General features: G+C 38.6%; 1 long non-coding RNA gene across 5 annotated transcripts; it reads right to left on the reverse strand.

Annotated features, from left to right (window-relative positions):
- Nucleotides 1-249: 249 nt before the first annotated feature.
- Nucleotides 250-20,917, reverse strand: LOC104226488 (uncharacterized). Of its 5 annotated transcripts, XR_011406905.1 has the most exons (5): nucleotides 20,766-20,917; nucleotides 20,528-20,611; nucleotides 19,470-19,533; nucleotides 6,630-6,679; nucleotides 250-350 (listed from the first exon to the last, which is right to left on the reverse strand). It is a non-coding gene; the product is annotated as an uncharacterized lncRNA (long non-coding RNA). The 5 variants fall into 5 exon arrangements; XR_011406906.1 differs by lacking the exon at nucleotides 6,630-6,679 and having other exon boundaries at nucleotides 268-350; nucleotides 20,766-20,913; XR_710850.2 differs by lacking the exons at nucleotides 250-350; nucleotides 6,630-6,679 and adding an exon at nucleotides 18,387-18,570 and having other exon boundaries at nucleotides 20,766-20,913.
- Between the last annotated feature and the right edge of the window lie 3,811 nt (nucleotides 20,918-24,728).

Here is a 24,728-nt window from a genome sequence, read left to right on the forward strand (position 1 = left end):
GTTCTTTTAATCTTGCTTAAGCTCAAGTCATGCCTTAATGCCTAATTTACGATGTTTAATTTAAATTCGTGTCTTAGCTAAATTTAGCTACTTGTTCATGATCAACCTATAATCTTGAAGCCTTCATAACTAGTGAATTAACCTATTTTGCCGAACTGATTTATTACAGACTAACTTATGATATTATTTTCTTATTCCAGTTATTATTTAGTAATTCATGAAATAGCTTAAATACAATCAACAAAAGGAACAAAGAAATAAAAACGAAATTAAAACTTCAAATTTTCATTCTTCATATGTATTCACGCTTCATATTTCGGATTACAATAAACAGCTTTTCAGTTGTGTACCTGATATTGGAAGCAAAAGAAAATGAATATGAGAATCAGCAGCAGCAGTAAAATCAGTACAACACAGCAACAATAGCCCAGCAACAGTAACAACCCAGTAACAGACCGGTGGAGTAGTAATCCAAAAAAAACAAAAGCTTCCAGCTTTTATGAAACAACAATTAATTCTGATTTCAAACAACAAAAGAAAACAGAATATTTTTTTTAGTTTTTTTTTTATATTTGAAAGCTTAAATATTTTTCGGAATTTTCTATCTCTTAAATGTTCAGCCCTTTTCTCTCTCTTATTTTCAGATTTGTTTTCTTTTCTCCCGTTTTTTTCTGTCTGTGTATTTTTTCTTGTCTCCTCTCTTGATTTCAAGACTTCTACTTATATCTCATCCCATAAATCTTTTAATCAATTAAAATCAACCCATTTTCTCTACCAAACCCATTATCTTCCCACTCATCCCCATTACATTAAATAAACATATCACACCACCCCATTATATTTTGTCCCCCATGCCTAACATAAAATAATGCAAGATTCTCCCACTAAATTTTGTCTTGTCCCCCCTTTATATTAAATAACCATATCACAACTCACCCCATTTCATTTTGTCCCCCATGCTTCAAATAAATAATTACAAAATGTACAATTCCTAAACTACCCCTCCGACCCTATTACAAATTACTATTTTACCCCCGAAAGTACTATAAATTACCAAACTACCCATCAGCTATAACACATCAATTAATCAAACTTAACCAAAATATAGACAATATGATTAATTTCTAACAATGTTCAAACAACAAATTTCATGAACATGAATTCTTCAACATTTCAACAACAAATCACATGAACATGATTTCTTCAACATTTCAACAACAAATCACATGAACACAAATTGAACAACAAAGAACAACTAAAATTTGATTGAACAATATTTTAGCAACAAACAATCCTATTTTCGGATTCAACAACAACAACAAACAAGTATATTTAGATTTCTAAATTCAATCATATTGAACTTAAAATCCACTCTAACAACATTACAACAAACAATTCTTATATTAAACTTTAAACAAGATTATGAGACCAATTCAAGAAATAATCACAAATGGTAAACAAGAAATCAAACTATACACATTTCGGATTCAAAATCAAACAAACATAATATGAACATGAATTAAATCTAAAAATAAAAACGACGGATTCAAACGATTAAATCAATATATTTCCTTTAACACAACTAAATTCTTTTTAGACAAATAACAAGATCGATAAACAATTATGAACTTAAGATCTTAACAATATTAACAATTTCTAACAATACATAAATACATGAAACAAATTGAAGAAACAATTAATTAAACTTCAATTTGTATCTAACAAACATTAAACTAACAAATATTCACTTAAACAACAATACAAACATGAAATAAACATGAAACATAACTAATTAATCTTTCGTTTGAAATCTGAAAAATTAATTTAACAAACAACACATGAGCATGAACTAAAAATTAATTCAAACGATAAACAAAACAAACATTTGCCGATTTTAGATTCGAAAATATCAAAGCAAAATACGGACAAAATAAAACTCAAAAACTACTAACCGGATCGAAATGAAATATGTACGGACTGTTTCGACGAACCTCGAATGGGAATGAATCTGTCCGGATTCGACGACGAACTCAACGACGAACTCACCTTCCTTGTAAACTTTGACGAACTCAAAACGACGTTCGACGACCTCGACTAAAACTCAATCGAGCAGCTCGTCTGAAGATACAACAACTGGAACGAAGGAGAAGTGATGAACGGAAGCAAGAGCAACTGGGAGATGAAGCAGACGACCAACGAACACGAGCAGACGACAGTAGCAGCAGCTCGGAGGAACTGGACGTCGAGCAGCAGCAGTCCGGCGACAGCCATGGCCATGGTGATGCCCAAGCTCGGAGAAGCGAAGCAGTAACGGAGGTCGTTTGGCCATGGGGAAGATGAAGGCAGAAGAAGCAGCTCGGAGAAAGGCAGCCATGGATGAGCCTCGACGAAGCTGGGACAGCAACGTCGGGGCAGCAGCAGTGGTGTCGCGGCTGGTTTTGGTCATGACGAAGCAGCGGCGACGGGGCTTCGAATAACAGAAGGAACAAACAACGGGCTGGTCGACGTACAAGCAGAAACAACTGGTGGTGACGACGGACTGTTTTGCCGGAGAAGATGAAGCTCGACCAAACCACGACGAACTAGAGCAACAATGGTGGACGAAGAAGATGGAGTGCTTGGGCAGCAGCTGTTTGGACGACGAGGGTGCGTCGAAGAAGAAGGTAAAGGGCAGCCATGGATGCTTGGTTGGAGCTTTGGAGGAAGAAGAAGAAGATAGGAGGGGGCGGATGGATTTCTTGGGTTTTTTTAGGGTTTTCTTCTTTTAATTTTTGTTTTGTTTTGTAAAATGTAAGACAAAGGGGTTTGGGTCTTTTGGGTTATGGACTGGGTCGACCCAGTTCGAAATGGACTGGGTCGTAGGGAAGATTGGGCCATTTTTTGGGCCTGTGGCTTGAAATTGAAGAAGAGGCCCAATTCCGACTTTCCTTATATTTTCGCTCTCTTTTCCTTCTTTTATTTTTCTAAAACTAAATTATAAAAATACTTAAACTATTATTAAGAACTAAATTAAGTTATAAAAGCGCAAATGAACTCCCAATAACAATTAACGCACAATTAAATAATAATTAAGCATAAAATTGTATATTTGGACATTAAATGCTAAAAATGCAAACGATGCCTATTTTTGTAATTTTTAATTTTTGTAAAACAAATTTAATTACTAACAATTGTAGAATTAAATCCTACATGCAAAATGCGACATATTTTTGTATTTTTTATTAATTTAGCAAATAAACACGCACAGACAAATACAAATAATTATTCAAAATATCACAAAATATCACAAAATTGCACACCAAAGAAAAATCATTTTATTTTTGAATTTTTTGGGAGTAATTCTCATATAGGGCAAAAATCACGTGCTTACAGCTGCCCCTCTTTGCCCGGAGACACGAAGGGTTTTCGTGCAAAGATAAAGCGAGCGATTTTTGCCCATCCGAGTACTCCGTTGAAGCATTTTTTGAAAAAGATTTGACCGAACCTTTGCTTCAAAGGTTTCCTACATATCCTGGGCTAAACAGGAATCAGGTCAATGTAGTTCGAGAAATTTTGGTAGCTGGGACTACCGTTGGACTGCAATGTTACTGTTGTTGCATGTTATTACTACTGCTTACCGATCTCCTTGTTACACCGTGCTTAAAAAAAACAAGAAGCTAGGCTAGAGTACAATTTGTTTTTGTTGCCTTGCTTCCTTGTCTGCTTGCATTTCTTTCGGTGCTTTACTTCTTTTGACACATGTACTTGAGTTTGTACTGTGACCTCTTGTTGCAACCTTCTGTTTCCCGGTGCCGGGGAATTTTATTGTTTCCTGCTGGGGATTCCTATTGTAACCCTCTGTTTTATTGTCCTCTGATATCTGTAGGATCTGAACAGATGCATTCTCATTCCTTTCACCTTTTTACCGCGTGCTTCCTTTAATATCCCATAGTTACCTCTTTATCTTTGTTATTATTTTTTTCCACATCTTCACTGACATTTTACTCACCTTGAGGTAACCTTTCTCTATCGGGGATAGTTGAATTTCATATGCACATGGGTGACACTTAGTGTAATTGGTACACTTAGTCTCTTAAGCTTAACTCTGCTCACTATGCTTGCTTTAGGGAAGCGTCTTCCTGAATAAACCTTAAAGGTAATTCTTTTGTTATCCATTCTATTATTGTTGCAATGCTATCTCTGAAATTCTCACGATGACGACTATTATAAACTCATTCGGTCCCTTATTCATATTCGGTTTATCTTTTTTACCAGCCCATACTGATTTCTATTACTCTGGGGTCTAACCTTTCCTTCTAGTAATCACATTGGAGTCACCAGCTCAATTCTCGAATGAGGATATAGCCTTTGGCCTATACTCTGTTATTTTCTCAAGGACCGTCACCTCTTGTCTTTCCTTCACTTGACTATAGACTCTATCATTGTGTCATATTTTGATTTACTGTAAACACTCATTTATTACATCTTACTCATAATGTTTCATTTACTCTCTTCTTATTCTTCAGCTAATATTTCTGTCTATCACTTTATTATGATAACTTCAACAAATCATTCTTTCACTTTTAACTCCCTTTGCTTCATCTCACTGGCTCTTTAGGTCACCTGGCATTCTCTTTTTACTATGAACGGGAGCCATACAAATGTAAATTTATCCCTTCTAGGATTCCAGTGCCAATCTTCTAAAATATCTGAGCATTCTAGTATTCATATATGATTGTACTATTCTAGAGTGCACCATCTAGGTGTCTCACAAGGAGATCTGTTACCATGTTTTCACTATCCTTCAAATATGTTAGCTAATGATAACAATCCATCCACAAATTTGGGTTACTCTAACCCCAGCTGGATCCTGATATCCCATTCTTCTTTTAAACTATATTTGTTAGCTCTCATAAGGTATAATTAAGATGGGCGTGGCCAATTGTACATTCCTCTGTTACTGTTGAATGTAACTCAGAATACATATATTTTTCTGCTTGAATTGTAAAAACTCAAAACCTTCACTAACTGGTACCTTATAACCTTCGCCACCTTGCTTCTTTTATTTGTTGAAACTTGTATCTACCTTCTGATCCTCTTGTTGGTTTTTAAACCATATGAGTGGATAGATATTCATGTCTTAGGCCTCCTTATCAAGAAACTTATGCATCTTAGTATATACATAATCTACTGAAGACCTTACATTTACTCATCATAAGCATGATGCAAAATCGAATTCCATTGACTCAACTCTTCCACATCAACATTTAGTCTCTTACCAACTATCTGTTTGGATGAGGTATCATTGTGTTACAAATAAAATAGAATTTAGAAGTTTGAATTCTTACAATTGAACTCTACCACACGATCTAGAGTAAGAAGAAAGAGTGACAGTCCTAAATGCCCTGCAACCTCCTGCTTATATGTATGGTGCACTACACACCCATAAACCAGACTCTACTAGACACGGCTTGTAAACACCCTAGGACAGAACCGCTCAGATACCACTTTTGTCATGACCCAAACCAAATGGGCCGCGACGAGCACCCGGTGCCTTACTAAACCGAGTACCAACGTAACATATCTTTCTTATCATGCTATCATGGGTAAATGATCCTGAAAACTCGTCATGAGATAACAAGAATGAAACATAAGGGAATACTCAACATATGACGACCCAACATGATATGCAAACTTATACATGTGACATACGGGCCTATAAGGCTGACATGACCATTTTGTAAACTCAAAACATAAGCCGAAAAGGCCATACAAGTATCCATACACCTGACATCTGTCTACAAGCCTCTAAGAGTACCTAATATCATAAAGGTCGGGACAGGGCGTTGCCATACCAATCAATATATATCCAAAACATATTGACCAAATAGGCAACTCTAGACCACGTAGGGTGCACCAACACCTTCCGCTGAGCTGATATCCTACTTGGAGGAATGTCAACCTATCTATCGGGACCTATGGGCATGAAACGCAGCGTCCCCAAGCAAAATGGAAGTCAGTACGAATAAAGTATCGAGTATGTAAGGCAGGGAAGCATAAACAAGAACAGTAATGTAAAGAAAGATAGAGGAGATACAACATGTAACATCTGAGTGCCTCTGGGGCTACTGACATAAAACGCATAATACATATATATACATAAACTTTTTAAAAACATACGCCTCTGTGGGCATCATCATATCCTACCCGGCCTCAAAGAGGACTCGGTAAAAACGTACCCGAACATCATAAGGCTCTGCAGAATCGTACCTGGCCATGTGGAGCTCGGTAAACACAACTGATCAGTGGTTGCACAATAGGTGCCGTACCCAGTTGACTATAGCGCGACTCAGTAGAGTAATATAGATACATATATATAATGCATACTCGACTCATGGAATCATGTTCTAAACCTTTCGGAGTGACTTAAGGTCGTTTCACCTTCGATTAGCATTATGGACATCATACCATCAATATGAACTTCACTAGAACTCAAGGATCATACATATTTTCTTAGAATAACTTTGTACGGAAAGAACAACATGGACAACCTTAGTAGCTAGGAGTAGATTCATTATGAAATAGCGTATCGTTTATGTTCATTTCATTTTAGATCGTGCCAAAAGAAAGAAGAAAGTGCCATAACATACCTTATATATTCTTCCCAACCTCAAGCTATGCAATTTCACGGCTCCTTAGTCTACAATAAGAGAAATGACACTCTCGTTATCGTTTAAGCGTCGTAACTATTAGGTATCGACCACAACATATTTTACAATGAAACGGACATCACCTCCCCTATATATATGACTTCACACTAGTCAAAACAATCACAAATAGCCCAACATACCTCTATCACTTCATGCACAACACAACAACCATAATAGTGTCAAACAATCCGAAAATGTTATGGCGAACGACCAGCAAACAACCTTGCCATTATGCGGTGTTTCTTCACACCCTTCCTCCTCTCAACTCCATAGAAACAGTAGCAAAAGAGACAACCGAATACCAACACGAAACAGCCCAAAAACAGTCCCACGAGTTCATCAACTCAAAAATAATTTTTCAGTTTACTTAAACACGTTTCGTCTTGTCTTTTCTTTCAAATTAAGAAATACAACCAAAAGTACATCATTATACCTCTTATACAATAAACTAGCCATGAATTCAACTTAAAAATAAGTTCACAACCAGCCAACCATTACACAAGAACAAACAACATACCATTCTTACGAAACTAGCTAGGTCTATTCTTTACGATCGAGTTACAACTCGCAAACGCATAGATATTGGAAGGAGAAGCATAAACTTACCTTATATTGAGTATAAACCACGAAACCTGGCCCTTCTTCATCAAAAATAAGTTCCTTAACACGGCTACAAGAAGGAGAAGGAGAAACTAGCAAGTTGTCCGGACTTTCCAGCACTAGAATCGCGTCGTAACACCCGGAATACCCTAGGGTTTGTCTAGAATTTTTAGGGAGGAATTGCAGGGGTTCAATTAGGTTTTCTTGGTCTGAAAGATAGGTGAAATAACGGAGTTGATAGTCCCTTAAAAGTCCCCTCTTTGCCAACTTTGGGGCTTTTAATTTTGTCCTCTCATTTTGGCAAGTAGGTGATGCACCTACTTGTCACCTACCAATCTGCGCAGTCTCGCGAAAATTTGAATATCTCTATACTCCGATACTGTATTGACAAACGGTTTAATACTTTAGAAACTACACTCATATATTTTTAATTTGGTAGGTAGATAATCCCCTAATTTCAAGTATATTTTGATAAAAACTCAGTTACATTTGACCTAATTTTCAGCACAATTATGAATAGAACCTGTGATGACCTTTTCCAACTTTTGTTCCATAACTCGGTTGACTTTAAAACATAACACCAAATATCATACGACTAAAATAAATCATATTGTAATCTTCTTATAATGTTAATAACCCTATTATCACCCCAAAAGTACATGGTAAAACATTCCAACTTGTCGACTTTCGACGGAACTTATTTTCTTCAATCTGTTTAGCTTCTAAGCCTTCAAATGCTCTTGCTAATTGGTATCAATGATCTTAAATATTTGTAACGTCCACATTAACATGATGAACTAACTTTGTAAACTTTTCAAAGATGATTCCATTTATGAGCTTACATTAATTGACTTATGACGTACTCTTACGTATGAAAACATGGAGTGTAACAAAAACATATAAGAAACAGAAGATTAGACACCCATATCATCAAATGTTTTGGAAAAAGAAATTTCCGGAAACCCTAGTTTAGACAAAGATGAAAAATCATTCGAAAATCAGATGATTCTTGTAAATAATCAAAAGGTTATTGTAAAAACTCATATTAAATAGGTCTAAACCATCTCAGATTTGTACAAATCTAAGAAGTTTAGAATGAAGAAATTAGGGTTTCGAGAAGAACAATCACATAGATGAAGAAGCAAGCTTATAAAACCCTAGATTCATGACGATATAGGGAGATCTTACTCGGAACCAAACCGGAACAGATTGAAACATGCTATAAAGGGCCAGAGATGCAAGCAGACTGACCCTGGTCCCTCAAGGACCTTAGAGATGGCAATACCAGCATAAGAGAGGCCATTAGAGGCCTGGTAATGGTGGAGAAACACCATGAAAGGCAGTAGATGACCGACAATGTGGGTAAATTAGGGTTAGAGTTTGAGAGCTTTTGAGAGGAAAGGGATTTTAGGGCGGCGGTTGGTGAGAAAATGGGAGGGTTTGGGGGTCGTTTGGGACTAAAAAAAGGAAGGGGCCAATTGTGGTCGTTGATCTCTATGATCAACGGCCGAAATTAAATGAGATTATGGCCAGGTCAGGCATTTAGTTTTGGGCTGGGTAGGTTTAGGTTGAGATTGGGCTGGTTATTGGGTCAAAATTAAGGCCAGAATTGAAATAAAATAAGGCCAGATTTTAAATAGCCACTTTTAATAACTAAATAATTTATAAAAAATAATAAATGAGTACCAAAAAATATCTTTGGGTAATAAAATGATTTTATTTAACATTTTAAAAATATAAAAGACCATTTTATGCATAAATAATTTAATTATAAATTAGTAAGGGCTAATATTGCAAAGATGTGCAATTTAGCTTAAAAAATTTAAATATAATTACAAAAAATACACTAAAAATATTCAAGTACTATGTTGGCATAAATATTGAATATAAATGGCTAAATCACCACAAAAGTAATTTGAAGGATAATTATTGGTCATTTATATAATAAAAAGAGAAGAAATAAATTGATTTGGAGCTTTTAAAAACTATAGAGAAAAATTATAAAAATACTTATACATGCTTATAACTACATATGTGCTATTTTAAAAGTATATATATGTGTTTAAAATATGTGAGAAAAAATTGGGTATCAACAGATGAGGAAGGAGAAGAGTGAGGCAAAGGGCATGGAGAGGGATGAGAAGGAGATGCAACAGGAGTGTGAGGCAAAAGAGGAGAGTTAGAGATAGTACTAGAAGGAATAACATGAGTAGAGAATGCGTAAGGGAAGGCTTCAGGAGTGGAAAATGAAGAAGTCTCTGAGCCTGGCATGGGAATTGCAGGAAATGTGTCATCGGTTGGAGGAATGACAGACTTAGGAGGTAAAAATGTGAGTGTAATTAGAAGGAGGATAACACAGAAAAGTGGATTTAGGATGTTTAAAGGGAAACACAATTCCTCTAAAATATACATCCTTGCTGACAAAGAAGCCCGCATAAGCGAAGGAGGAGCCGCAGAAGCAGCCAAGGATGAGCTGGGCATAAGTCGCAGGTGCAAAGATGTTCTTGAGCATGTGAGGATCGCAGAAGCGGGCAGCTAGGCGCAGGTGCAAGAGGGAGCCGCAAGAGATATGGATTCCTGCACCTGCTGTAGTCGCAGATGCGGTCGTGCAGCCGCAGGAGTGGAGCTTGGGATTTTAAGTGGAAACCGCACCTGCGATGGTATTTCCGCAGGTGTGGCGTCGCAGATGCCTCCGAGGGCTCGTAGGTGCAAAAAGTATGGTCAGAAGCTTAAAAGGCAAGGGTTTTCCATTTTGGTTTTATTTTCACATTTGAGACTCGGACTTAGGCGATTTTGAAGGAGATTTTTAAGGGATTATTGAGGTAAGCTTCTTGAACTAGTTTAGGATCATAAATATTGTTTGCCCACTGATTTCTCCACCTAATTAGCAAGATTTTGAAGTGAAAATTGGGGATTTAGGGTTTGAGAATTGGAGAGTGAATTTTGGGGATTTGGGTGACCAAATGAGGTCAGATTTTGATAAATTTTGGTATGGTTAGACTAATGAGCGAATGAGCTTACGGGTTTTGTGACTTTTGACGAATTTTGAGACGTGGGCCCGAGGACCGGGTTTGAGTTGATTTCAGATTTTGAATCTAATTTGGTAGTTTTCTTGTTGAATTGATACCTTTAGCCTATATTGATTGTATTGTATTACTTGTGGCTAGATTTGAGACGTTTGAAGGCCGATTTGAGAGGAAATGGCATTGCTGAGTAGGTAAGTAACTTTCCAAACTTGGTTCTGAGGATTTGAAACCCAAAATTTGTTCTATGTGATTGGTATTAAGGTAACACACATTCCAAATGACGGGCGTGCGGGCGTGCGGGCGTGCACCGTGAGAATTGTGACCTGGGTGATACCATGGCACCGTTTAGTAACTCTATCCTGTTGATATCCATGATTTTATCATGTGATAAAGTAATTGAGCTGTAAATCATGCTAGATATCATGTTTTGGCTTTATGACGGTATTGTTGGGAACCTTAGTGGTTGTTTTTTGCTCTCATCTCACTATTTTCATTAATATTCCATACTAAGTCAAGTTTATGCATTTTGATATCATATCTCAGTCTCAGTTATTTATTGATTCATCAAATTATTGTTTCGGGTTTGTTTTCATGACAATGTTATCCTGGGGGTGAGACTGGAGAGATTTATGACTGAGTGAGGCCGAGAGCTTAATTATGAGTGACAATTATGGGATTAGGTTGCACGCTGCAGCAGTTATATTAATGATTATGATAGCGCTTGGGCTGTAGGATCCCCGCTAGAGTCTGTAACATACCCCCAGTGAGCGCAGATGATATTATTGAGTGATGGATTTCCGTGGACATGGATCTTGTCCGGGGTACTTGAAACTTGGAGATGGATCTTCTCCACAGGGTCGGATTGCCTTTTAATCGATACTAGGTGACTTATAGCCAGTGTTGTATATGTTTCGGGATGGATCTTCCCTGGTTTAGATGGCCATATGCAGTACCAAGTGGTCGAGCACTTGAGAGTGGGAGCACATGGTGTATTTCATACAGTATGTGCATTGGCATGTATAGATGGTTGAGTTATATACCTTACACTATTTAGATCTATATTTACTTTATTTCTTTGAGTTGTCTATTTAACTTGAAAGAATGCATACGTTTTTGCACATTTATTTCTATTATATCGGTTGCGGTTGAGTTCTCACTATCTTTCAGTCCATAGTTTGGAATTGTTACTTACTCAGTTGGTGTACTCACATTACTCCCTGCACCTCGTGTGCAGATCCAGGCGACTCTGTTCACGGCGGCGGCTGCTGATTGAGGCCCTAGAGTTAGGAGACTATCAAGGTAGCTGCACAGCATTTGCAAGCCTTGACTCTTCTTCCTTTGTTATCAGTTGTATTTTCAGTTATACCTTTAGACATTATAGTATATTGTATTCTAAATAGACGTTCATGTACTCAATGACACCCTTGTTTTGGACTGGTGTGTATTACACTTTGGGAGTTATTATGTTTTCAAACGATATCCGAAATGTTAACTGCTTCCGTCGTGATTTTTAAGTTATTTTATTGTGGTGGGTTGTTCAATTGAGGCTGGCCTATTTCCATTATAGGAACCATCACGACGGTTGATTTTGGGTCGTGACAAGTTGGTATCAGGGCCTAGGTTACATAGGTCCCACGAGCCATGAGCGGGTTTAGTAGAGTTTGCGGGTAGGTACGGAGACGTCCGTACTTATCTTCGAGAGGCTGCAGAACTCTTGGGAATCTTCATATTCTTGAATTTTTATCGTGCGGATCTGTTTGTACTGGTAACTAAACTTCTGTTATGCTACTCTCTCACAGATGGTGAGGAAACGTGCTATTGGGTAGGACGAACAACCACCAATGCCACTAGTCGGGGCCGCGGGAGGCGGGTCGCGGTAGAGACCGTGGTAAGGCCAGAGGCGTAGCCCGCATAGCAGCTAGAGGAGCACTGGCAGATCCACTAGTCACCCCAATTCAGGATCAGGTCGGAATTGTGGATGCACCAGCGCAACCAGCTCAGGCAAACGATGTGCCCATCATGATGATAGGCTTTCAGGAGGCCTTAGCTCAAATTTTGACTGTGTTCACCAGTCTTGCTCAGGCGTTCTCTATTTCTACTGAAGCAGCTACTTCCCAAGTCAGGGGAGGTTCTCAAACTCCCACCGCCCGCACACCAGAGCAGGTGGTGTAGGGACTCCAGACACCGGGGGCACCACCAGCCCAACCGGTTGTAGTTGCTCAGAAATATGTGGTTCCAGTCATGGCTGATGATGAGCAGCGTATATTGGAGAGGTTTGGGAGGCTCCAGCCTATGACTTTTAGCGGTGCATAGGGCTAGGATGCCTAGGGTTTCTTGGATTAGTGTAAGAGGATTCTCCGTACAATAGGTATTCTGGAGACTAGTGGGGTCTCATTCACTACTTTTTAGTTTACTGGAGCTGCCTTTACCTGGTGGGAGGCGTATTAGAGGCATAGGTCGGTTGGTTCATTGCCATTTATGTAACAGGAGTTCTCCGTTCCGTTCCTGGAGAAGTATGTTCAACCGTCTCACAAAGAAGAGCTGCGTAAGCAGTTCGAGAGGTTGCGTCAAGATGACATGACCGTGACATAGTACGAGATGAGATTTTCTGAGTTAGACCGTCATGCTGTTTGGTTATTTTCCACAGACAAGGAGAGGATTAGGAGGTTCATTGATGGCCTCACATTTTAGTTGCGGGTGCTTATGACCAAAGAGAGAGTGTCTGGTGCTACTTTCGATGAGGTTGTTGACATTGCTTGGGTGATAGAGTCGGTCCGCAGTCAGGAGAGGGTTGAGAGGGAGGCCAAAAGGTCTCGTGGATCAGGTAGCTTTGGTGGTGTTCCTTCTGGAGGTCAATTTCACCACGACAGAGGTCGTCCTTACATGCTCAGACGGGCTGCACAATTCACCGTGGTGTATCATCTGGCCATGGTTCTCAAAGTTCTCAACAAGGCCACTCATCTCTCAGCGCCCTTCTAGCTCAGAGTTTGTCTCATGCACCATTAGCTTAGGGTTTATCTATGTCGGGGCCTTCAAGTGGGTATCCTAGTGCTCGAGGCCCCCTTCAGTCCCCACCGCCACTTGCCGGTAGATGCTCCTTTAAGTGTAGAGATTTGGGTCATATCAAGAGGTATTGTACCCACCTTACGGGAGGTTCATCTCAACAGAGGAGTCAGCCTTTGACTACAACACCAGTTACTTCACCGTCCGCCCAGCCAGCTCAAGGTAGAGCTCAGTCATCTAGAGGTCACCCTAGAGGGGGAGGCCGATCAGATGGCGGTCAGACCCGTTTCTATGCACTCCCTGCCAGACCAGATGCCATTGTTTCAGACACAGTGATCACAGGTATTATCTTTGTATGTCATCGAGATGCTTCTGTATTATTTTACCCTGGTTCCACCTATTCATATGAGTCGTCATATTTTGCACATTATCTGGACATGCCCTGTGAGTCTCTAGTTTTATCTATTCGTGTATCACACATGTAGGCGATACTATTATTGTGGATCATGTATACCGGTCGTGTGTAGTGACTATTGGGGGATTAAAGAATAGAGTTGATCTGCTGCTGCTTAGTATGGTTGACTTTGATGTCATATTGGGCATGAATTGGTTGTCTCCGTGTCATGCTATTTTGGACTGCCATGCTAGGACGGTAAGGTTGGCTATGCTGGGGTTGCCACGGATTATGTGGCAAGGTTCATTGGATTATGTCCCCAGTAGAGTGATTTCATTTTTGAAGGCCCAGCGGATGGTTGGGAAGGGTTGTCTTTTTTTTTGGCCTTTGTAAGGGATTCTAGTTCAGAGACTCCTACTATTGTTTCTATCTTGGTGGTGCGAGATTTTCCGAATGTGTTTCCTGCAGACCTGCCGGGCATGCCACCGGACAAGGATATTGACTTCGATATTTATTTTGTGCAAGGCAATCAACCCATTTCTGTTCCACCATATCGTATGGCACTCCTTGATAAGGGATTGAAGGAGCAATTTCAGGAACTCCTTGATAAGGGGTTTATTCGACCTAGTGTGTCACATTGGGGTGCACCGGTTCTATTTGTGAAGAAGAATGATGGCACTATGAGAATGTGCATTGATTACAGGTAGTTCAACAAACTCACAAACAAGAATAAGTATCATTTGCCTCGTATTGATGATCTATTTGACCAGCTTCAGGGAGCGAGGGTGTTCTCCAAGATTGATTTAAGGTTAGGTTATCACCAATTCAATATGAGGGACTCGAACATTCTTAAAACAACTTTCAGGACCCATTATGGTCATTATAAGTTCCTTGTGATGTCTTTTGGGATGTTAAATGACCCAGCAGCGTTCATGCATTTTATGAACAACGTGTTTCGTCCTTATTTCGATTCATTTGTTATTGTGTTTATTGATGATATCCTGGTGTACTCTCGTATCTAGGAGGAGCACGCCTAAAATTTGAGTGTTGTAATGCAGCAGATGAGGGAGGAGAAACTTTATGCCAAGTACTCCAAGTGTGAGTTTTGGCTCAGTTCAATGGCGTTCTTGGGACACGTGGTGTCTAGTGAGGTTATTCAGGTAGACCCGAAGAAGATAGAGGCTATTTAGAGTTTCTCCAGACCGTCTCAGCCACAAAGATTTGGAGCTTTCTTGGTTTGGCTGGTTATTACCATCAGTTTGTTCAGGGTTTCTCGTCTATTGCATCGCCCTTGACCAAATTGACCCAAAAGGGTGCTCCTTTTAGGTGGTCGGATGAATATGAGGCGAGCTTTCAGAAGCTCAAGACTGCCTTGACCACAGCTCCAGTTCTATTTCTACCATCAGCTTTTGGTTCTTATATCGTATATTGTGATGCATCTCGGATCGGCATTGGGTGTGTTTTGATGTATGAGGGTAGAGTGAATGCTTATGTTTCGCGTTAGTTGAAGCCCTATGAGAAGAACTAACCCTGTTCATAATTTGAAGTTGGCTGCCATTGTTCACGCGTTGAAGATTTGGAGGCACTATATCTTTGGTGTGTCTTGTGAGGTATTTAGTGATCATCGTAGCTTCTAGCACTTGTTCAAGTAGAAGGATCTAAATTTGAGGTAGCAAAGACGGTTACAACCACTAAAGGACTATGATATTACCATTTTGTACCATCCAAGAAAGGCCAATGTGGTGGCCGATGCCTTCAGTAGAAAGGCAGTGAGTATGGGTAGTCTTGCATTCATTCCTAATGGAGAGAGATCCCTTGCAGTTGATGTTCAGGCTTTGGCCAACCAGATCGTGAGATTGGATATTTCGGAGCCCAGTTGTGTCCTAGCTTGTGTGGTTTCCCGGTCTTCCATATTCAATCGCATCAGAGGGCGCCATTATGATGATCCTCATTTGATGTCCTTAAGGACAAGGTTCAACACGGTGATGTCAGAGATGTGACTATTGGTGATGATAGGGTACTAAGGAAATTTTGATATTGAGATCTAATTGGATTTCCGAAAGTTGGAGTATGTTCGTGGTGTCATTTTTGACTTGTGTGCAAAATTTGAGGTCAATTGGACGTGGTTTGATAGGTTTTGGTGTCGTTTGTTGAATTTTGAAGTTTAGAACTTCTTTAGGCTTGAATCCCGGTGTAATTTGATGTTTTGATGTTTTTGTGAGTGATTCAAAGGTTCAACTAAGTTCGTATCGGGTTATAGGACCTGTTGGTATGTTTTGTAGTGGTTTAAAGGGCCTCATCATGATTTCGGGTGGTTGACGACTTGATTTGAGTTGAGGAAATGCAACTGAAATGTTGTTGGTACTGGTGTAACCGCACCTGTAGAGTGGGAACAACAGGTGCAGGCCCGCAGAAGTGAAGGAGGAGCGGCATAAGCGGCCAAGGACGAGCTGGGCAGAAGTCGCATGTGCGAAGATGTTCCCTCACCTGCAAGAAATGTAGAAGCGTGCAGCTGAGCACAGGTGCGAGAGGGGGGCGCATATGTGATGGATTTCCGCACCAGCGGTAGCCGCAGATGCGGTCCTGAAGTCGTAGGACCGAAGCCTGGGATTTTAAGTGCAATCTGCACCTGCGATGGTATTTCCGCAGGTGCGGCGTCGCATATGCGTTCGAGGGCCCGCAGGTACGAAAAGTCTGGGCAGAAGCTTAAAAGGCAAGGGTTCGCAATTTTGATCTTATTTCAACATTTGAGACTCGGACTTAGGTGATTTTGGAGGAGATTTTTTAGGGGATTATTAAGGTAAGCTTCTTGAACTCGTTCTGAATCATAAATCTTGTTTCCCCACTGATTTCCCTAACTAATAGCAAGATTTCGAAATGAAAATTGGGGGTTTAGGGCTTGAGAATTAGAGACTGGATTTTGGGGATTTGGATGACCAAATGAGGTTGGATTTTAATAAATATGGTATGGTTAGACTCATGAGCGAATGGGCTTTCGGGTTTTGTGACTTTTGTCGAATTACGAGACGTGGGCTCGGGGGCCGAGTTTGAGTCGATTTTGGATTTTGACTCTAATTCGGTAGTTTTCTTGTGGAATTGATTCTTTTAGACTATATTGATTGTATTGTATTACTTGTAGATAGATTCGAGACGTTTGGAGGCATTTGAAATGCAAGGGCATTGCTGAGTAGGATTTTGCTCGGTTCGATGTAAGTAACGCTTCAAAGTTGGTTCTGAGGGTTTGAATCCCAACATTTGTGTTTTGTGATTGGTATTGAGGTGACTCACATGCTAAGTGACGGGCATGCGGGCATGCACCGTGAGAATTGTGACCTGGGTAATTCCATGGCACCATTTAGTGACTCTATCCTGTTGATATCCATATTTTCATCATGTGATAATGTAATTGAGTTGTAAATCATGCTACATATAATTTTTAGGCTTTATGCCGGCATTGTTAGGACCCTTAGTGGACGTTTCTTGCAGTCATCTCACTATTTTCATTAATATTCCGTGCTCTGTCATGTTCCTGCATTTTTATGCCATATCTCAGTCTCAGTTATTTATTGGTTCATCACATCATTGTTCCAGGTATTTTTTCATGACATTGTGAGCCCGTGGGTGAGATTGGAGAGATTAATGACAGAGTGAGGTCGAGAGCCTGGTTATAAGTGACAGTTATGGGATCGTGTTGCACGCTGCAACGGTTATACTGATGATTATGACAGTGTTTGGGCTTTAGGAGCCCTTCCGGAGTCCTAACACACCCCCGGTGAGCGCGGATGATATTATTATGTGATGAATTTCCCTGGACATGGATCTTGTCCGACGTACTTGATACTCGGAGATGGATCTTCTTTATAGGGTTGGATTGTCGTTTTCCTTGGTACTGGGTGACTTATAGTTAGTGTTGTATATATTCCGAGATGGATCTTCCCTGGGACAGATGGCCATATACAGTACCGAGTGGTTGATCACTTAAGAATGGGAGCACATGGTGCATTACATACAGTATGTGCATTATCATATAGAGATAGTTGAGTTATATACCTTACATTATTCGGATCTATATTTACTTTATTTCTTTGAGCTGCCTATTTAATTGAAAGTATGCCTACGTTTCTACACATTTTTTTATTATATATGTTGCGGTTGAGTTCGTCACAACCTTTCAGTCTAAAGTTTGGACTAGTTGGTTACTGAGTTGGTGTACTTACGTTATCTTTGTATCTCGTGTGCAGATCCAGGCGACTATGTTCATGGCGGTGGCTTCTGATTGAGGCCCAAGAGTTCAGAGACTATCAAGGTAGTTGCACAACGTTCGCAGGCCTTGACTCTCTTCCTTTATTATCAGTTGTATTTTTAGTTATTCCTTTATACGTTGTAGTGGATTGTATTCTGAATAGACGCTCATGTACTATGTGACACCCCAGTTTTGGGCTGGTTTGTATTACACTTTGGGAGTTATTATGTTTTCAAAAGGATTTCTTAAATGTTAACTGCTTCTATCATGTTTTTAAGTTATTTTATTATGTTGGGTTGTAGAGTTGAGATTGGCCTAGTTCCACAAGAGGCGCCATTACCACGGTCGATTTTGGGTCGTGACACATGATTTATAGACTTGCCTCATCCTCTTCTTCAAAAATATAGCACTATACGATCAACAAGTATAAATAGTAGCAAGAATGTGAAGGTCGTAAAACAGAGTAGAGGAATAAAAGATACAATTCACAATATGACACTAGTTTCATCAATTTCAATCTCCTCCATAGTTTTTCCAATTCATCGAGAAAATCAAGAATCTTCAAATAAACTTAATTGGTTGTGCATTTGGAATTACACAGCAGGTCCAACCCTACTAGAAACATGTAAAACAGTCATGCCATGATCATAATTATAAGCTGCAAGAAATATTGGACCATTGCTAGGGAAAAAAAAGATGCATTCAGTAATGCATAGTGTTAGAACATAAACAATAGCCTTCTTCCTTGAGTTTCCTCCTAGGCTGCCTAACATAAAGAAGGATAAAGGTAGGACATAATTTTAAATATTTAATTATTATTCCTAATTGATTAGAGAACAATCCACCTTAGTTGCAACAGAAATAATCAAGTTCTCCGTATACGAAATTTGTAAAGAGTAATTTCTTTCTTTATGCTAAGTTAAAACCTTTTTCTCAAATCAAGTCCTGGTGAATACAATGAAATTGCAAATGACTAAGTGATCTTTAACAAAATCAGTAGATCAAGTGAATTATATAGTTTTGTTTTAATGGTTTCCGATAATCCAGTATGCGTCTCAATCTAAAATTAGATTCTCAACCACCCTGTCATTGATAATCGACTTCCAATTAGGCAAATTTAGCAGAACCTCAAACAAGAGAACCAGAGGCAGCAAATATAGACGTAATCCTAGCCAGAATCCTTCCAAGATGAAATAAGCTAAAATAGCAATGTTTTGTTTCCCCATAACACTTCATACAAGATCTTTCCTTAAAGTATGTCATGTAATAAGGAAGATAAGATACTACACTAAATATCAACAGCTCCGGTATTTAAGACAAGTATCTATAAACTGATTGACTTATAGAAACTGGGCTTATGGGTCAAGAAAATATATACTATGACCTGCTGCATTTGGTACGACTTTCTCTTTGCAGATCAAAGGTTTCATTTCTTATTGGTTAATATATGGATATTTCTTTTTATGTGTTTAAATCCCTACTGTACATTCAACAATAAAGGTTTCTATAATTACCTCTTTTTCTCCATCTCATGTTTCAGTGTATTAGCAAGAGTTTTCTCTCCACACTTGCGATATCCTGGGACAAAAGAAAGAGCCTTTACTTTATGTAAAGCTCACACATTCTAACAACGCAAGTATAATTGGTAGCACCCAAATATACAAGTGGAACTACCAACCTGCACTAGCAGCTTATAAAAAAGTAGTGATTGAATGATAATTGGTAGTACAAGTAAGGCTTTATGGATGCACGACACACAGATTTATTCTTGAAATCCCTTAAATATTGCAAAGAGTTTCTTCTTCTGGTGTTTTGTCACTTGTAATTACTACAACACTCTGATAAAAAAAAATGCTTCATCATTTCATTAGTGCTAGCTTTATAATACAATTAGTTTTCTCTAAACATGGATTTACTTCTTGAACCTCAATATTCCTTAGTGAAAGACACTAAGATTTATCAATAAAACTAAGGAACAAAAGGGTCACTATAGTTTTAATTTTAAAAAGGCAACTAATCCTCTTATGCTCCTAGTTGAAATCACAGTAATGATTAGATTTCACTTAATTTTCTAAGAGAACAGATAACACCTAATCTCACAAAACATTCAATTCCTTGGAACCCAAAATATTTATTGAAACAAGAAACAAACACAATATCTTCCTCAAGATGAACGATAGTAATACTCACATCACTAGATGTAACTATTTCCACTCTGAGTTTCCATCACTATTGATTTTAAAATCAGTACAATTGAATTGCATTAATTCAATTTTCAAACATAGATGCTAAAAATATGAATTTAGACAGAGCAGGAACTAACTTACAATGAGATGTGAGAATCAAAGTAACATAACCAAAGAGAGATCCGCAAAGCCAGAAGTAGCCTATTCTTTAGTAGTATTACAACCCAAAAAATATAGCCAAAGTAGCTGCTAAAAACTACATCTATCCCAATTCCAAAAAGCACAAATATACCAAAAAATAAGTAAATTATAGTCACGATCTGCTTGTGAATCTACAATCAATAGAAAGGAACATAATTAAAAAAAGGTAAAATAGAAATACCAACCGTATAAGAGATGAGACCATTGATTAGACTGGAATGGAGCTATAAGTACTGATGTGGATGAACCACACTATCTTTATTTAGAACCTGTAAGAAAATGGTTAATTTGTTGCCCTAATTTTTTCTTTGAAAAATTTGTCGATGCTGATTAGGACATGCTAACTAAAAACCTAAATCGAAGCATTCAAGGAATTGAAACCCTAAATTAGAAACAACTAAAACTAGAGATGAAGGAGCTTACGATTTCAAGCCATAGCCGCAACACTGGAAGATAAGGTTGTCGCTCATTTGAACCTCTTAACACAAAGCACGAGTCCAAGGGTTGAACTAATTGGGGAAGGTGAGAGCCAAAATAAAAATAAAAAAGGGCAGGTATTCTTTAGGAGGCCACAAGTCAAATAATTTATTGAGAAAAATAAATATTTTACCAACAAGAAAATATTTTTGGCAACACTGACAATTTATTATTGCCAATTTATTTATATCTTAAAATTATTATATTACCCAAAAGGTTATGGCAACAAAATTAAATTGTTAGCCAACAAGAAATTTTTTGTGGGTGAAATTTTTTGTGATATAACAACAACTAAATAGAGTTGTTGTCATTTACTGATATTTAGCAACAACATCATTGCTGTTGCTAAAACGTTATTGCAACTTATATGCTTTCTTGTAGTGATTGGTATTTATCTTAGAAGCAATGCAAAGAGTGAAGGATTGATAGGTCAAGGGACACAATCATCACAGTTACAAATCGCAGACAAACATGGTTGGCTATATATTAAGACAATGCTATAACATGGGAGAGTCAAGAGTCACTTTGCAGGAAATAGTAGATTAGTAAAAAGAGATTCATTGAAGCAGATTATGAGCAAGCAATTTCTACAAAGATCCCAGAAATTCAAGGCATGAATGTGAACTCATAACAAGCAAAAGACACGACATTAAGGCTAATATGAGCATGATCAATCAGGCAAACTTAAGAACGCTAGAAACTACTTGAATCAAATACGCAGAGTGAAGGTCTACTACACATGTTTAAACCTATCAAGTTCGATACTAGAGAACATGAAACCGCAGAACATCATCGAGACAATAGAATTACAGAAAGCACACAACAATGCAATGCTGAGAGTTCACAAATAACAAAGAAGCTTAAGGCATGCTTGTCTAAAAGTTCAAATAGTATTGGCATACTGAATACACATACATGAACAAGTAACGGAGTAATAATTAATGATATAAGGGTTAAGAATACTAACCAATTGCAAAGATAAACGAGCAAAAGAGTGGGTAACTTAGAACCTCAGTAGTTACTGTGAGCACGTGATTTTTGTTTTACGCGACAATCGCTCCAAAAGAATTAAAAATGTATGTGTCATGCGTAATTTAAACCATGACCCGTTTGTTAGATGGAAAATTACAAAAATACGCATTTTTTCTTTTGTCCTGATTTGTTGCCGTGTTTAATTTTGCCTACTTTTAACATTTTATCCGCGGGAAATAAATATGTTAAGTGTTAATTAGTGGTGCTTGGTTTTATTTAATTAGTTTGTGTATTTAGGAAATTAGAAATAAAGAAAAAGAAGACAAAATTTGTTGTAAAATGAATTTGGGCCGTGCCCATTTCAAAATCTGGAGCCCAGTCCGAACAACCCACCCCCAGGACAGAAAACGACGTAGTTTAATACCAAAACTACGTCGTTTCAAGGCCGATCCATCTCAACCATTCAAACCAAACTGATCCAACGGCCAAGATCTCACACTCCGTACCCACTAACAAACCCGACCCGTCTCACCCGGACCGAACCCAAACCCTCAAAACGACACCGTTCCATTTAAGCCTTCAGATCCAGACCGTAGATCTAGATTGATCTAACGGTCGAGGTTCACCCACCCACTAACTATATAAGCCCTTCACCATACCCTGCCCCCCCTAGCTAACACCCCTGCCTTCGTCTTCACCGAACCCATCCCCTTCAAACCCTAGCCGCCCCTGCACACCTTCACCAGAAACCCGGCGGCCTGAACGCCGGTGACCTCCACTTGAACACCATAGAACCCCCTCACCACCCTGAACATAGACCTGTCAACAGTTTGGTTCGAATCACCCCCCAGGTCCTCGAATCTTCATTTGAAGATTCGAGTCAAAACTCGATCTAACCCAACCAACCCCAGTTTCATACCAGACACTCCCCGGACCCTCCTCGTGACCAAACCATACTTGGTTTGGTCCGAATCTAACCAGGGAAACACGAATCCCAGATCTAAGTTTTTGAACTCTAGTTTTCCCTGTGCATGTTCCGTGCTTTGTTCAAACCGAAGAGATTAAGGTCTAATGGACCTTAATCGAGGTGTTTCTCATCCGAGAAACACTTCGTTTAAAAGTCCATTCAACCTTAAAGAAGGTCTGTTCAAACACCAGTGGATTTTTCTGATTTTGTTCCTTAAAAAGATTTGAGGTGAGTCTTGTTTTCTTTTCTTTATTTTTGTTTTATTCCGTGTGATTTGTTTTTAAAAGTCTGTTCATATTTGTTTTGATTTTATCAAATTTTGTTTGTCCACTATGCTTCAACCTCTGTGTTTGTCTGAATCCCTCCCCTCCTATTCTGATAAGGCATGTGTATTGGTTGTATTCCAAATTTGTACTGACTAACTAACTCCTCGAAGTACAATTCTGTTTTAATCAGTATAAGTCGAGTCATGTGTCCCATACTTCTGAATGTCTGATTTTTGGCTACGTTTGTGTATGTTAATGCTAATATAGTCGAGTCGACATGAGTCGTCAATTAGTTTCAACTGTCTGAGCATAGCAAATCGATTTGCTTCTGTTAAACATTTGTTGAATCAATTAAGAACCAATTCTGTTTACTTATAGCTGTTGAATTGATCAGTAATAAGGATTGTTTGGTTTAAATTCTGAATTGGGAGGCATGTGCACTCGTGCACGGCATGTGCACTGGTGCACCTCATGTGTTTTGTGCACAGCCTGTGGCCTGCATAAAGGTTTTTGTTAAGCTCTAAACAATTTGACAGCATATGCTGTCAGATACATCCTACTACCCATACTTGGTTTTAGTTTAAAGAAGTATTTAAACTTTTTAAAAGATAACTCTGCCAGGGAATGTTGATGGGGTTTAATACTTAATTAGCTAAAGTTGGAATTGAAAATGGAAGGCACATGGGAGGGGTACTGGGGGATTCTGAAAACAGGCTGTTAAAAGGGATAGTTTTGAGGCTTATAAAAGAGGGAGACCTGGGACAGAATACAAGAGATATATACAGAGAGAGAATCAGAACTGAAAAAGAAAAATACACACACTGTGAGGAGTTTGGAAAGGAGAGCTGAAATACATACAAAACAGATACACATAGATAGAGAGAGATTAAGGGATAGAAGGGATACAACTAACAATCAGAAACTTTTTTCCTCCTATTATTATTGGGTTTCAATTGTTCAACTTGTTCAAATCAATTCTGATTCTTTGAAATTCCAGTTGTGTCTATTAGTCAAGTGTTTTTATTGGTTTACCACTGGTTGGTCTGTCTGGAGTTCTGATTCTACTCCACTGGGTTTTGCTATTATTTGGCTATTGCTTTCTGTTGGCCATAGTTGCATTTCTGCACTCGAGCCTGCTTCTTGCTATATTGCTTTGCCTGCTGCTATCTTGCCCTGCTGCTGCTGCTATTTTGTTTCTTGCTGCTGCTGATTTCCCCATCTTTTTCTTCTTCTCCTTTGCATTTTCAGTGTTTCCAGGTACACATTTCAAACCCAACTTTGGTGTTAACTGTAACAATTCAAAAGCATGAAATGAAAGGAGTTTCCTGAAGAAGATTTAGATATCTGTTTGTAAATGTTTGTGATATACTGACTTCAGATTGTATAAATTGATTAGTGTGATTCAGTAATGAAAGATTAGTTAGATAATACTCCATCAAGTTTAGCCTCTAGCTTCTTAGTTTGTAGTTGTTTGCTGGTACAAAAATGTAATGACACAATACAGAGAGGGCATGGAGAATTAATATAGATTTTGACTAGGATTCCCGTTCAACTGAGCGACATGCATAGAATAGAATATTTCCACCTTACACAAATGTTTCTTTGTTCATTTTAGTTTTCTTTTATCATAACTCGTTAGGCAGTACATAATATTATGTTCAAATCCCGTTAGTGACAATGCCTAGTAGTTAATTCCTTTAATTC

The sequence above is a fragment of the Nicotiana sylvestris genome, chromosome 4 (assembly GCF_000393655.2).
Source record: "Nicotiana sylvestris chromosome 4, ASM39365v2, whole genome shotgun sequence".
NCBI classification, from domain to species: domain Eukaryota; kingdom Viridiplantae; phylum Streptophyta; class Magnoliopsida; order Solanales; family Solanaceae; genus Nicotiana; species Nicotiana sylvestris.